Below are 16,038 nucleotides of genomic sequence, written 5' to 3'. Positions count from 1 at the left end.
GGCGGGGGCGGAGTCACGTGCCGCTCGCCGCCGGGCGGAGGGCCCGGGCTGGGAGCCGCGGAGAGAGGTGGGCTCCCCCGCCCACAAGGTCACCTGTGAGCGGTTGGGGGCGGGCCGAGTCCGCGTGCTGGCAGGTAGGAAGGGGAGGCTGGGCTCGCGTGGGCGAGCGAGGGCGTCCGCGCGGCTGGGCGCGGCGGGGAGTGGGGAGAGCGGGAACCGGGCACGGGCGGGGCGCCCGCGTGAGGGCGCGCGGTGTCCCGGCGACCCGCTGACCCTCCGCCGGGCGTGGGGCCCTCGCTGTGGTGGTCGCTGCCCTTCTGCTGTTGCTATGGAGTGCACCCGCCGGGACATCATCCCGGGCTCGGCAGGCACGGAAAGATAATGACGAGAAGGAGTGATCAGCTTCATCCGTCAAATCTGCGCCTTCCACGCCGGCGCTTCCTGCTCCTTCTCTGACCCGGGAGGTCCAGTAGATTGAATGGTGATAGGTCTCCAAACCCGGTGACTGTCATTTAAAAGTGAATGACTCTGGAAGGTTCTACAGTTAACCCCTTTCCCGAATTCTGATCTGTAGTCTAATAGAGCGGGCTGATTATTTTCTCTCTCTTTCTCTTTTTTGGAACTCCTGAATTCATAAAGCAACTACTAAGGAAACTAATGATTATTTTCTGTTAGCTGAGATGTGAGGTTCTCGCTTTTGGTTCCTTAGGTTAAATTGTACTTCCTTGATTTTTTTTTTTTTTTTTTTTTGAGTCGGAGTCTCACTCTGTTGCTTAGGCTGGAGTGCAGTGGCACGATCTCGGCTCACCGTAGCCTCGATCGCCTGGGCTCAGGCGATCTTTCCACCTCAGCCTTTCATGTAGCTGGAACTACAGGCGTGCACCACCACGACTCGGCTAGTTTTTTTATTAATTGTATGGATGAGGTCTCGCCATGTTGCCCGCGCTGGTCTCGAACCCTTGGACTCTGACAAGCTTCCTTGATCTTAATCGTGTGTTCATGTGATCTCTTAGGAACCCACCTCTTTCATTTATTTTTCTCTTTCTGTTCTTCAAATCTTTTCCAGCCGGTGGTTTCTATGTTGTTGCAGTCTCTTGTTATAAAATTTGCCTCCCAGTATAGTTTTTCCCAAGTGTCTTTTACTTGCTTTTTTTTCTTCTTGCTTATGTGTCTCCTCCTTGACTGTCTCATCAGTTACTTCCCATTGAATGCCATTCTTATGCTCCTGGTGCTGGACTGGTGCCCACATGTTAATGACCTGTGAGTACTCTAAACACTTCTCAAACCAAACTTGTTTTCTCTCACCCTCACTTCAAAACCTGCTTTTCCTGCCATACAATGTCATTAAGGTGAAGCTAAGAGGTAGGAAAATAAAAAAAAACACCCAAAAAACAACCCAGGCTCTGTGGCTCAGCCTGTAATCCGGTGCCTTTGGGAGGCTGAGATGAGTGGTGGTACATGCTTGTAGTTCCAGCTACCTGGAAGGCTGAGGCAGAAGGATCACCAGAGCCCAGGAGGTCGAGGCTGCGGTGACCGGTAGCGGCCACTGCACTTCAGTCTGGGCGACAGAGTGAGACTCCAACTCAAAACAAAACAAAACAAAAAACAAAAACAAACAAACAACCCCCCCCCGCTTTTCTTCCTGTGTTTCTCCAAGTCATCCAGATTTAAAACGTCCATTTATTTCTCCAACAAACATTTTCTGTATCTGATATGTCAGACATTGTTCTAGACACTTGGGTTACAATGGTGAACAGTAACTTATATTGGTGGGAGCAAAGAAACACTAAAATTGGTTAAGAAAGCACCAGATTATGAGATAAAGAACGACTGGAAGTGTTATTTTGGTTAGAGGATATCAGAAATGGCCTTCAGTTCAGGAAGATTTCTGAATTTGATAAAAAAACCTTGTGTATACCAGTAATGATTAACTAGGAATTTTAATAAAAAAAATACTACTTATGACAGCATTCAAAACTAAAGGTATTTAGAAATAGATCAAACTAAAGCTGAATAGTTCTTTAGGGAGAAAATTATAATACACTTTTGGAACACATAAAAGAAGACCAAAGTAAATAGTGAGATATACCATATTCATGGATGATAAGACTCAGCCTTAAAAAGATGTCAGTTTTCCCCAGTTCTACAAATTCAGTGTGATACCAATTAAAGTCACTACATGGTTTTATGGAACTTGACATACTAAGCCTAAAATGTATAAGAAAAGGCAAAGGACCAAGAATAGCTAAGTCAGTTTTGAAGAAGAAAATTAAATAAGGTCTCTCTCAGATAGCATAGCTTAATACAAAGCTGTAATAATTAAGACAGTATGATATTGGTTCAGGGATAGAAAAGTATCCCTGACCTTTTTTTGAGGACAGAATGTAAGCCCTAGTAACACACTTATGTACATATGGGAGCTTAGTATGCCACTAAGTGATATTGCCAAGCAGGGTGAAAGCTTAGACTGTTTAATAAATGATGCTGAAATATGTGGTATCCATATGGAATACAGACAAGATTAGATTCTTAATTCACACCATTCATGAGAATAATTTCCAAATAGATTGAAGACGTAAATGTGAAAGGCACATCTGCAAGATATTTTGAAAAATATAGAGGAAACTTTTGCCTCTAGGAAAGATGTCTTTTTTTGTTTGATTTGATATGGTAAAATATGCGTAAGATTTACCATTGTAACAATTTTGAGGTGTAGAGTTCTGTGCCATTCACATTGTTGTGCAACCATCACTACCGTCCATCTCCAGAACTTTTTTTTTTCTCTTTCTGGAAAGGATTTCATAAGTTAGAAACAGCACCATTGACCGGGAGCAGTGGCTCAAGCCTGTAATCTCAGCACTATGGGGGGCCGATGCAAGAGGATTGCCTGAGGCCATGGGTTTGAGACAGCCTGGGCAACGTAGTGAGACCTCATCTCTACAATAAATCAAAGAATTAGATGGGCATGGTAGCACGCGCCTGTAGTTCTGGCTACTTAGAAGGCTGAGATGGAAGGATCACTAGAGCCCAGCAACAGATCAACGCTGGGGTGCTACTGCACTCCAGCCTGGGCAACAGAGTGAGACTCCAACTCAAAAAAAGAAAAAGAAAAAGAAATGGCACCATTGAAGACACATTACTCCAAACAAGAAATATTGGTGCTTAACTAGACAAGAGTGGTAGCAGTGAAGATGGAGAAAAGTGGAAAGTGGATGGGTTTGGGATATGTTTTGATGGTAGAGAACATGAATTGTGCGTAGTTTGGATATACTGTGAAAACAAGTATTCAAGGGAAACACCTAAGTTTGTTTGCTTGAGCTACAAGGTAGATCATTTACCATTTACCATTCAGTTGATAGTGATGAAGAAGATAAGTGGAGGAAGTGTTTGGGAAGAAAAAATAAAGAATTCTGTTTTGGACAGTTAAATTCGAAAGGCTTATTTGGACATCCTAGTAGAAATGTTCCAATGGCTATTGGATAGATGAGTCTGGAAAGATTGTGGTTAGATGTCCTTTGGGATCACTGGCATATAGATATTTAAAACTGTGGTGTATTAGGATTATACAGAAAATACAAGATAACAATGGCTTACATATGCATATGATTGCAGATAACTCATGCCGTTCTGGGCATGATGCCTCATGCCTAAGATGAGTGCAGTAGTTCCAAGTGTTTGCTCATTCCAGCAAGAGGGAGGAGGGAAAGGTTAAGAAAGGCACATACTCTTCTTTTTAAGGACATTTTTCAGAAGTTGCATATGACACATCCATTCCTATTCCATTAGTCAGTTCTTAGTGAATGATCACATTTAACTAGAAAGACAGAAAAGATATAGTCTTTGTTCAGTTATCTTGTGCCCAGCTGCAAATAGGGTTTTATTAGTAAGAATGAAAGTGTGAAATGAGGCTGGGTTTGGTGACTCAGCCTGTAATCCCAGCACTTTGGGAGGCCAAGACAAGTGGGTTTGAGACCAGCCCAGGCAAGTTGGTGAGACTGTGTCTCTACAATAAATCAAAAAATTAGCCGGGTTTGGTAGTGTGCGCTTGTAGTTCTGGCTACTTGGAAGGCTAAGGTGGAAGGATCGCCTGAGCCCAGCAGGTCGAGGGTGCAGTGGCTGTGAGTGTGCCACTGCACTTCAGCCTGGGTGACGGAGTGAGACTCCAACTCAAAAAAAAAAGAAAGTGTGAAATGAAATGATGTTTCATTTCAGTATGATTTCTTCTTCAGCCAGGGCAATGATGCTGTCATTATGAAAATCTTTGTGACCTCCTTATTATTAAATTTAATAGCATTTTTGAATTTTATTTTATATTCATAATCTTTCCATTTTTACTTTCTTTGTCCTCCTCAAAATTTTTTCTCTATTCTCTGCTTAAGATCAGTGTTTCAGATTTAATGTAATCACAATCAAAGGTAAAATAAAATAGTGGTTGACAAGCTGATTCTAAAATTATGTGGAATTGCCAATGACATAGAATAGTTCATCTTGAAAAGGAAGAACAAAACTGGAGAACTTATACTACCCAGCTTCAAGATTACTATAAAACTATAGTAATCAAGACAGTGTAATATTTATATAAGAATAGGCAAATAGACCAGTGGAATGGAATAGAGAGTCAAATAGGTCTATATTTATATAGCAAAAAAACAAAATTTTTTTTGAGACAGGGTCTTGCTATGTTGCATAGGCTGGTCTCAAACTCCTGGGCTCAAGTCATTCTCCTGCCTCAGCCTCCCTAGTAGCAGGGATTACAGGTCTGTGCCTGGCTACAGTCAGTTGATTTCTGAACAAGGAATAAAGTCAGTTCAGTGGGGAAAGGAAACTTGTTTTAACAAGTGACATGGGAACTATTGAATATTCATATAGAAAAAAAAATGAACATCAACTTTTATGTCATCTAATACACAAAAATTAACTTGAGATGGATCATGGACCTAAATGTAAAAATTAAAGCAGGCCGGATGTGGTGGCTCACGGCTATAATCCCAGCACTTTGGGAGGCCAAAGTGAGAGGATTGCCTGAGCCCACAGGTTCGAGACCAGCCCGGGCAACTTGGCAAGACCTCATCTCTACGATAAATCAAAAAATTAGCCAGCATGGTGGTGCATGCCTATAGTTCCAGCTACTTGGAAGGCTGAGGTGGAAGGATCACCTGAGCCCAGCAGGTCGAGACTGCAGTGACCGTGAGTGTGCCTCTGCACCCCAGCCTGGGCGACAGAGATAGACTTCGACTCAAAAAAAAAATTAAGACAAAAATGCTTTTTAGGCAAAGTCATAGGAGAATATCTGTCACATTAAGGTAGACAGACAACAGTTTCTTAGAGAGAGGAAATGGCATTCCATAACCATAGAAGAAAAAAATTGATGAAGGTTGTTTGTCAAAATTAAAACTTCCATTTATCGCATGGTATCTTTAAGAAAAGAAATAGGAAAGTTGCAGACTCAGAAAAGATATGTACGGTATACTGTACAGTTATGTGCTGCATAATGTCATGGTCAGCAGTGAACTATGTATTCTTCTATGGGACAATGGTGTCCCATAAGATGATAAGGAAGCTGAAAAATTCCTATTGCCCAGTAATATTGTAGCCATCCTGATGTTATCAACAACATATTGCTCATGTGTTTGGGGTGATGCTGGTATAAAAAAACCTACTGCCGGGTTCGGTGGCTCAGCCTGTAATCCCGTGCTTTGGGAGGCTGAGGTGAGTGGATTGCCTGAGCCCCCGGGTTCGAGACCCGCCTGGGCAACTTGGCGAGACAATTAAAAAAAAAAAAAATTAGCCGGACGTGGTAGCGTGCGCCCTGTAGTTCCGGCTATTTGGAAGACTGAGGCGGAAGGATCGCCGGAGCCCAGCAGGTTGAGGTTGCGGTGGCAGGAAGCGGCCACTGCACTCCAGTCTGGGTGACAGAGTGAGACTCCAACTCAAAAAAAAAAAAGAAACCTACTGCCAGTCATATAAAAGTATAGTGCTTATAATTATGTATAGTACATAGTACTTGATGAGATTAAGTGACTGTTATTGGTTTATGTATTTACTGTATTATACTTTTAAATTATTGTTTTACAGTGTACTCATTAAAAAAATAAAATTTACTGTAAAATATGCCATGTTGTCCATCAGTAGCCCTGTACATCACATGTTTATTGTGTCTCTTGATTGCATTATTTCTCTTTTGCTTGATTTACTTGTGTTTTGTTTATCATGGCCCTAAGCATACAAATCCACTGCTAATGTTGCCAGTAAGAGGCCATGTCATGTGATTTTCCTAGAAACAAAGTAAAGAGTGATTAAGAACTATAAAAGATGGAAAATTAGTGGTGGTTATTGCTTGCCAGTCAGGTGTTTCTTATTCTACCACAGGAACAATCTTGAAGAACAAGAACCACGTGTTGAAAACTGTTAGCCGGGCTTGATGGCTCAGCCTGTAATCCCGCACCTTTGGGAGGCTGAGGTGAGTGGATTGCCTAAGCTCGCGGGTTCGAGACCCACCTGTGCAATTTGGCAAGACCTCATCTCTACAGTAAATCAAAAAAATTAGCCAGGTGTGATAGCGTGTGCCTGTAGTTCCAGCTACTTGGAAGGCTGAGGCGGAAAGATTGCTGGAGCCCAGCAGGTCGAGGCTGTGGTGGCCAGGAGCAGCCACTGCACTCCAGTCTGGGCGACTGAGTGAGACTCCAACTCAAAAAACAAACAAACAAACAAAAAACCCCAAAACAACAAAAAAGGAAAACTGTTAAAAGCTCTGCTTCATTGAAGGTTATGAGACTAACAAAAATTCAAGAAGAGCCTGTATCAGATATGGTAACACTTCTAATGACCTAGATTTAGGACCAGACACAGAAGTGGATCCCTTTCAGCACCATGATGATCATGGCCAAGCAAAAAGTTTTCAGTTTTGAAAGAAAAGGCTGGTGTTGAATTTACTGTTGTCCCTGGCTGGTTTAAACCATTCATTGCCTAATGTGAAGGTGAGCGGTGAGTCTGTCAGTGCTGATGTGACAGCAGATGAAGAAATTTTGGAAACTCTAGATAAGACGTGTCAGAGCAAATCTTCAATATAGATGAACCTCTCTATTCTGGAAATGGGTGCCTGAAAAGACTTTCACCCATAAGGAGGCCAAGGCAATGCCATGTTTCAAGGCTTTTTTTTTTTGGGTTGGAGTCTCACTCCGTCGCCCATACTAGAGTGCAGTGGCCGCTACCGGTCACCGCAGCCTCGACCTGCTGGGCTCCGGCGATCCTCCCGCCTTAGCCTTCCGAGTAGCTGGAACTACAGGCGCACGCTACCACGCCTGGCTAAATTTTGACTTATTGTAGAGATGAGGGCTCACCAAGTTGCCCAGGCGGGTCTCGAACCCGGGGGCTCAGGCAATCCACTCACCTCAGCCTCCCAAAGGTGCGGGATTACTGGCTGAGACACCGAGCCCAGCTTGTTTCAATACTTTTAGTGACAGTATAACTTGGGGCAATTTTTCAGGCTACAAATTGAACCCCTTGTGATCTGGCAGAGTGAGGATCCCAGTACCTTCAAGTGTATCGATTAGCACACACTGCCATTGTACTATAGGAGTGATAAGTCATGAATGAGCCAGTTTATCTTCCAAGATGCCTTCCTGAATTGGTCTGCCAGCGAAATGGAGAAATACTGTTAGAGAATATTATTGATAATGCCCCCGCACATGCTTCTTTTATTGATCATCTTTATTCTTTTTTTTTTTTGAGTTGGAGTCTCACTCTGTCACCCAGACTGGAGTGCAGTAGCTGTTCCCGGCCACCGCAGCCTTGACCTGCTGGGGCTCCGGCGATCCTCGCCTCAGCCTTCCGAGTAGCTGGAACAACAGGTGCGTGCTACCACACCTGGCTAATTTTTTTGATTTATTGTAGAGATGAGATCTCACCAAGTTGCCCAGGCGGGTCTTGAATCCTCAGGCTCAGGCAATCCACTCACCTCAGTCTCCCAAGGCGCAGGATTACAGGCTGAGCCACCAAACCTGGCTATGATCATCTTTATTCTAATATCAAAGTGGAGTTTCTCCCTCCAAAGACCTTTTCTTTGATCCAACCAATGGTTGAAGGAGTTGTAGCAACTTTTAAGTCTACTACCTAAGGAGAACTGTTGGCTAGGCTAATGCTCAACTGAGATGATACTATTGCAGTTCTGGAAGTATTACACATCTAAGACTGCATCGAGAACTTTGCTTGAGCTTGAAGTGATGTCACTGAAGCGTGTTTGAGTGGAAGAAGACACTCAGGAGGTTCGTTCTTGATGTCAAAGGATTTGTCAAGAATGAGGAGGTTTCAAAAACAACAAGGTTGTGGTTGAGACGGCAAACGACTTTCGCCTGGTTATGGATGAGGATGACAGTTAGGAGTCCCAGAGGTGGTTTCTGAGAAATTGACTAATAAGGAGTTGTTGGAACTGGAACAAGAATGTATAGCTGAAGAAGAGGCAAGAGCAAAGGAAACTGCAGGAAAAGAAAATGCAGAGTAAAGGGGCTACCAGAAACTTTTGCAGACCTCAACAAGTTCCTTAAAAAGTCTGAAAAACGTGGACTCAAACACCGAAAGGTTTTTATTAACAGAAAGGAATGATCATAGTTCATTATGTTCTTATAAGCAAATCTATGACGAAAAAAAAAAAGAACAAACAAGTAAATCACTATGGATATATTTCTGCAAAGAGTGACACCTCTTTAAGAAGATTCTCAAGCAGGTCCTTCAGGAGGTATTCTAGAAGAAGTCAGTGTTATCATACGAGGTCATGGTTCCACTGTATGTTATTGCCCTGAAGACCTTCCAGTGGGACAAGATGTGGTAGAACACAGTGATATTGATGATTCCAGTCCTGTGTAGGTTAGGTTAATGTGTATGTCTGTGTCTTAGTTTTTAACCAAAATGTTAAAAAAATTAAAGAAATTAAATTAGATAGACGTTAATAGAATGAAGCTATAAGGAAAGGAAATATTTGGTACAACTATATACAATGTGTGTTTTAAGCTAAGTGCTATTACAAGAGTCCAAAATTTTAAAAAATTAAAGTTTATAAAGTAAAAAAGTTATAGTAAGCTAAGAAAGAAAAATATTTTATGAATTTAAGGTAGCCTAAGTGTGCAGTGTTCATAAAGTCTACAGTAGTGAACAATAACATCCTAGATCTTCACATTCACTTATCACTCACTGACTCACCCACACACCTTCCTGTCCTGCAAACTTCATTCATGCTAAGTGCTCTATACAGGCATACAATTTGTATCTTTTTTTTTTGAATTGGAGTCTCACTGTGTCGCCCAGACTGGAGTGCAATGGCCGCTCCAGGCCACTGCAGCCTCGACCTGCTGGGCTTTGGCTATCCTTCCGCCTCAGTCTTCCGAGTAGCCGGAATTACAGGCGCGCGCTACGACGCCCAGCTAATTTTTTGATTTGTTGTAGAGATGAGGTCTCACCTGCCCAGGCAGGTCTCGAACCCACGGGCTCAGGCAATCCACTCACCTCAGCCTCCCAAAGGCACGGGATTACAGACTGAGCCACCGAGCCCGGCTCCATTTGTATCTTTTAAATGTATTTTTTACTCTACTTTTTCTGTGTTTAGATACTCAGATACCATTTTATTACAGTTGCCTACAGTATTCAGTATAATAACGTATATAGGTTTGTAGCCTAGAAGCAATATGCGATACCATATCGCTTAGGTGTATGGCAGGCTGTACCATCTGGGTTTGTGTACGTATACTCTGATGTTCACGCAATGATGAAATCCCCTAATGATACATATTTCAGAACGTATCACTGACATTATGTGATGCATGACTGTATATGTACATATATCTGACAGTTTGTTTCCAGAATGCATAAATAACTGATAACTCATTTAAAAAAAAAACACAAACATTCCAATTAGAAGTGGCAAAAGACTTGAACAGACATGTCACACACACAAAAATATGTAAGCTAGATACAGTGGCATGCTTCTCTAGTCCCAGCTGCTTGGGAGGCTATGATGAAGGATCACTTGAGCCAGGTGTTCAAGACCAGCTTAGGCAACATAGCAAAAAAAAGGAAATGGCTAATGAAAAGGTGTTCAACATGATTTGTTTTCAGGGTACTGCAAATAATTAAAACCACAATGAGATGAAAACCACCATTGCAAATTAAAACCACTAGGAGATGATGGTAGTTCCCAGATAACAATCATCAAGGAAATGAGGACTTCAGTGCTATAACTGAAAGGAACTCAGTTTTGCCTATGACCTGACTGAGCCTAGAAATGAGTTCAGCCCTGCCAATATCTTGCTTTCAGTTTTTTGAGACTTGGGACAAAGATGTTAAATCTAGACTAGTGCCCCAGAATCTGCATTTTATTAAGTACCTCTGCAGATAGCCCTTGGATGATATTTTTAGTAACACTGTTTTATATGTTACTCTTTAATAACTTCACTCTATTGCAATTAATTATATTTGGTGATTCATAAATTTATACTTGTAGATTAGACCTCTCTGCGAGCCTACATTGCCTATTAGACATCTTACATGAATATTTCACAAGACCCTTAAGCTCAACACATTGAAATTGGGAATTCATCCATTCTGCCAAATCAATTTCTCTTCCTGTATTTCCTTATATTGGTAAATATTAAATTTTATTCCATATACTTAGTAATTCAAGCTAGACAACCATATTTGTCTTCTCTCTCTTATTCATTCCCCTCCATCCCTCATCCAACTGGTTATCAGATTAGGTGATTCTATTTTCTCTCTCTCTTTTTTTTGAGTTGGAGTCTCACTCCGTTGCCCAGGCTGGAGGGCAGTGGCACACTCACGGTCACCCCAGTGTCGACCTGCTGGGCTCCAGCCATCCTTCCACTTCTGCCTTCCAAGTAGCCGGAACTATAGGCGCGTGCTACCACGCCTGGCTAATTTTTAATTTATTGTAGAGATGAGTTCTCGCCAAGTTGCCTGTGCTGGTCTTGAATCTGCGGGCTCAGGCAATTCACTTGCCTCAGTCTCCCAAAGTGCTGGGATTACAGGCTGAGACACCTAGCCCAGCCTCTATTTTCTTAGTAGCTCTTAAATCTGTTTCTTGGTCATTATCAGAGCCATTGACTTAATTCAGGTATACATTTATTCTTTGTTATTGTTAAAAACCTCATTATTGGTTATTCCCATCTCTTGTCTCTTCTCTAACCTCTTTTGTACCTTATTAATTTTTCCAAAAAAAAATTAAAGTCTGACCCTGTTACTCCATTTCTTGAGGTTTATCTTCCAACAGCTTCCCATAACTCAGGGTAAGCTTTAGACTGTTTAACTTAGCTTGAAAGGGCTTTCATAATCTGCCTGGCCCTTACCTTCACACTTTCCTTCACCAGAATGAGTTGACAGAAAATCAGTAGGAAGAGAAACCCTGGAAAACACTGTCAACCACCTTGACCTAATTGACATTTGTAGAACACTCTATTTAACCTTGACAAGATTTAAAAGACTTGAACTTATACAAAATGACAATAAAATTAAGCTAAAAATTAATAACAAAGGTATCAGGGCAATTAATAAATACTTGTAAATATGAGTCAGGAAAGTCATAATAAAATTGGAAAAGATTTTTTATTGAATGAAAGAAAAGACAAAACCTTTCTGCAAATCAAAAATTGAGGAATGCAATCAGAGCATAATTAGAAGTAAGTTCTTGGTATTAAATACTTTTTTTTCCTTTGAGTTGGAGTCTCACTCTGTTGCCCAGGCTGGAGTTCTGTGGCACACTCATGGCCACCTCAGCGTTGACCTGCTGGGCTCCAGTGATCCTTCTGCCTCAGCCTTCCAAGTAGCTGGAACTACAGGTGTGTGCTACCATGCCTGGCTAATTTTTTATTTTAAATACTTATTTAAAAAAAAATCTTTGATCAGTGATTTAACCTTCAATTTTTAAGAAAGTGGAAAAAGGAAGGCTATTTGAAGTTAAAGCAAGCAGAAGGCAGGGAACACAAGAGAGAAGAACGAAGCAGCAGTAATTCAATGAAACTAAAAGTTGCTTCTTTAAAAATATAATGAAGTCAATAAGCATCTATCTAACTGGAGTGGCCAAGAAAAAAAATATAAGTTGCCAAAATTAGGAGTGAGAGAAAACATCACTATAGACCCTAAGACATTAAAAAGATAATATGAGAATACTACCTAAGACATTTTAAGGATGAGAAATGACCAGTTCTTCATGAACTCTTCCAGAATATAGAAGAGATGGAACATGTACCTATTTTTTTTAAGTAAGACCAACATAAGATAATAGATAGAAATAACAAAGGCATCATCTGAAAACTAGAGCTAGGTGTGACACCTGTAATCCCAGCTACTTGGGAGCTGTATGGGAGAACTGCTTGAACCTAGGAGTTCAAGGCTACGGTAAGCCATAACTGCACCACTGTGTCAGAGTGAAACCCCATCTCTGAAATAAAAAGAATATTAGAGATTAATGTATTTTATGAACATAGTCACAAAAATCCTTAACAAATTACCAGCAAATAAAATTCAGTAATATGAAGTGATACTTATTTCACACAAAAAAAGCCTTTTGCCAATATTTATACCTGCTTTATTCATATTCATCCAAAACTGGAAACAACCCAAATGTCCCTCAGCTGGGGGATGTGTATCTATACCACATAATTGTACTCACCAGTGAAAAGAATAAATTACTGGTACATATAACAACATGGGTGATTTTCAAGTGGGCATTTTTCTAAGTGAAGGAAGCCAGACTCAGGCTACATACTGTATAATACCATTTATATGATGTTTTTGCAAAGGCAAAAACACTATGGGAACAGAAAATATCAGTGGTTTCCAGAGCTGGATGTGGGAAGACTTGACTACAAAGGGACACAGAAATGTTTGGGCTGATAGAACTTTTATAATTTCATTTGACTGTCAAAACCCTTCAAACTGTATATTTAAAGGGGTAGATATTAGTATATCTGAGTTATACCATGAAATGAAAAAAAATGGCGTGACCAAAATTATCTTTATAACTTTTCCTCTGAAACTGAGATAAGCTACAGTTTTCTTTTTTAAATTAAAAAAAAACTTTTTTTTCTTGTAGAGATGGGATCTCACTACATTGTCCAGGTTGGTCTCGAGCTCCTGGGCTCAAGTGATCCTGCCATCTTGGCCTGAGTGCTGGGATTACAGGTGTGAGCCACTGTACCCAGCCAGTTTTTTTTTTTAACTTTTAACTTTTTTATTTTAAAGATGTGGGTTACAGTTCAGGGTTAGATATACAAATGTTCATTATGCAGGTACCCTTGTTGATGAGGTGTGCCTTCCCACCAGTTTCCCTCAACTGCCAATCCTACCCCTACTCCCCTGACAGTTTCCCAATGCTGCCAGTCGCTTTCTTTTAGTATTATGATAATTGTTCAAGGTCCACTTATAAGTGAGAACATATGGTACTCTGTTTCTGTGATAGATCACTGAGTATGATAGACTCTAAGTCCATCCAAGTTGCTGCAAAGTCCATGTTTGTCCTCCTTTATGGCTGCGTAATACTTCATTATGTATATGTACCACTTTTTTAATCCAGTCCAGTTTTGATGGACAGCATGGTTAGTTCCATGTTTTTGCTGTTGTGAATAGTGCTGCAATACACCTGTGTGTATAGGTATTTTTTTGGTAGAATGATTTGAGTTTCTCCAGGTATATTCCTAATAGGGGGATTGCTGGGTCGTATGGAAGGTCAATTTCCCGTTCTTTCAGGAAATCGCCACACTGTTTTCCAAAATGTTGCACTAGTTTGCATTCAGCCAGTTTTCTTGATAAACAACTCAGGACCACTCATTTTCTATAGACCAAAATTTTAAGAAACACTGTCTTAGACGAAAAGGAATTATCAAAATATTTAAAGAAGAATAACATGCTCAGATTTTGAAAGTTAAATTCACTTCCAGACAGCACCTTTTCCTCCCTCCATATACATGAAAATTCTAGGTAAAAGGTAAAGAAAAACTTGGAATGGTGAGAAGTTATAGCACTGAGGGAGAGGTTGAAACAAGTTACTAGAATCTGATAGAGAATTAATTACTTGGGCTCTATGTTCATGTAAAGTTAAACTCAGCTGGCCAGGCTTGGTGGCTCAACCTGTAATCCCAGTACTTTGGCAAGCCAAGGTGAGTGAATTGCCTGAGCCCGTGGGTTCGAGACTGACCCAGGCAACTTGGTGAGACCTCGTCTCTAAATAAAAAATTAGGTGGATGCAGTAACGCATGCATGTAGTTCCAGCTACTTGGAAGACTGAGGAGGAAGGATCACTTGAGCCCAGAAGGTCGAGCTGGGGTGGCTGTGAGTATGCCATTGCACTCTAGCCTGGGCGATAGAGTGAGACTCCAATTCAAACAACAACAGCAACAACAACAACAAAAACTCAGCCTAGCCTAAAAGTGAGGGGCTTGGAGGACTACACATTCAAGGAAATGGACTAGAAAATTTCCTCCTATTAGATCACAAAAACTTGCTCTTAACAGGAGCATGAAGGAATGGAAATTGGAACTCTAATTCTATACAACTTGTGGTTGTGGGATTTGACTTCACTGTGTCTTCATAAGTGCTGGAAACCCAAATTAAGACATCTATAAATTTATAATACCTTTGGTACTTGGGCAGAGTTAAGTTTGAAACTGTAGTATAGACCAGAGCACATAGGACTCCCACAGGAAATACCCGCCCTGAAGACGAGCTCTAAGAGATTACAAAGCATACAAGGAAACACACCAGCATAAAAGATAGCCAGCCCTAATAAATCGAAATATTACCTGAGAGTTTTTAAAATAAGTGTTTAAAGTATAAAGTTTAGAAACCACATGTGTGAGTTTTTTGTAACTTTTTAAGCCCTCCCAAAGCCTGTTAGCCAACAGCCATGTATTATTGCTTACACATGTAAGGGTTGAATGTGGAGTTCGTATGGGAAGCTAGGGAGTGGCTAGTCTAATATGGCCTCACTTGTCTGGCAGCTGATGCAGACTGTCAGTGTGTCCTTGTTGGTTTCATTAAAGGGGATAGTGGACATTTCTTTTGTCATCCAGTAGACTAACCTGGGCTCCTTTACATGGTTGTGATCTCAAGATTCCACAAGATGGAAGTCTTAATGTGCATATGCTTTTCAAGTCTCTGCATCATGTTTTTATTGTCCTGTGGCTGAAGTCACTCACTGGCCAGTCTGAAGTCAGTATGGGAGAGAACTACCAAAGGACATGGTTATAGAAAATGGAATAAGTTGTGGTCATTTAAAAAAATGTAATCTGCACTTTAAGGCTGGGTGTGGTGGTTCATGCATGTAACCCTAGCACTTTGGGAGGCTGAGGAGAAAGGATTGCTTGAGCCCACAAGTTCGAGACTATCCTAGGCAACATAACAAGATCTCATTTCTATACAAAATAAAAAAAATTACCTGGACATGGTGGCTCACACCTGTAATCCCAGCACTTTGGGAGGCTGAGGAGAGAGAACCGCTAGAGGCCAGGAGTTTAAGACCAGTCTAGACAACACAGTGAGACCTCATCTCTACAAAAAAGAAAAATAAGCCAGGCATGGTAGTACACACCTGTAGTCCCAGCTACTCGGGAGACTGAGGAGGAAGAATCACTTGAGCCCAGGAAGTTGAGGCTGTGGTAAGCCATGATTGTGCCCCTGCACTTCATTCTAGGAGACAGTGAGACTCTGACTTTAAAAAATTCAAAAATTGGCCAGATGTGGTGGTGTGAGCCTATAGTTCCAGCTACTCAGGAGGCTGAGGTGGAAGGATCTCCTGAGCCCAGGAAATTAGAGATGTGATGAGCCATAATTGTGCCACTGCACTCTGGCCTGGGCAACTGAGTGAGACTCCAACTCAAACAAATAAATAATCTGCTCTTTAAAGACTTTGTGTAAAAAGAGTAGGTGGCCGGGCTCGGTGGCTCAGCCTGTAATCCCAGCACTTTGGGAGGCCAAGGTGAGTGGATTGCCTGAGCCCGTGGGTTCGAGACCAGTCCGGGCAACTTGGCGAGACCTCGT

General features: G+C 41.4%; 1 protein-coding gene across 1 annotated transcript in view; it reads left to right on the top strand.

Moving 5' to 3' along the window:
• Nucleotides 1–16,038, top strand: part of SERAC1 (serine active site containing 1) — a 75,271-nt gene continuing 59,233 nt past the window's right edge. Inside the window, exon 1 of the mRNA XM_008072416.2 lies at nucleotides 1–134. The gene's annotated coding sequence lies outside the window, so the exon portion shown is untranslated. The remainder of the gene's footprint in view (nucleotides 135–16,038) is intronic.

Source organism: Carlito syrichta, unplaced genomic scaffold, assembly GCF_000164805.1.
Source record: "Carlito syrichta isolate Samal-C Ts95f unplaced genomic scaffold, Tarsius_syrichta-2.0.1 Scaffold315163, whole genome shotgun sequence".
Lineage (NCBI taxonomy): Eukaryota > Metazoa > Chordata > Mammalia > Primates > Tarsiidae > Carlito > Carlito syrichta.
This window is presented reverse-complemented; position numbering and strand designations above follow the sequence as displayed.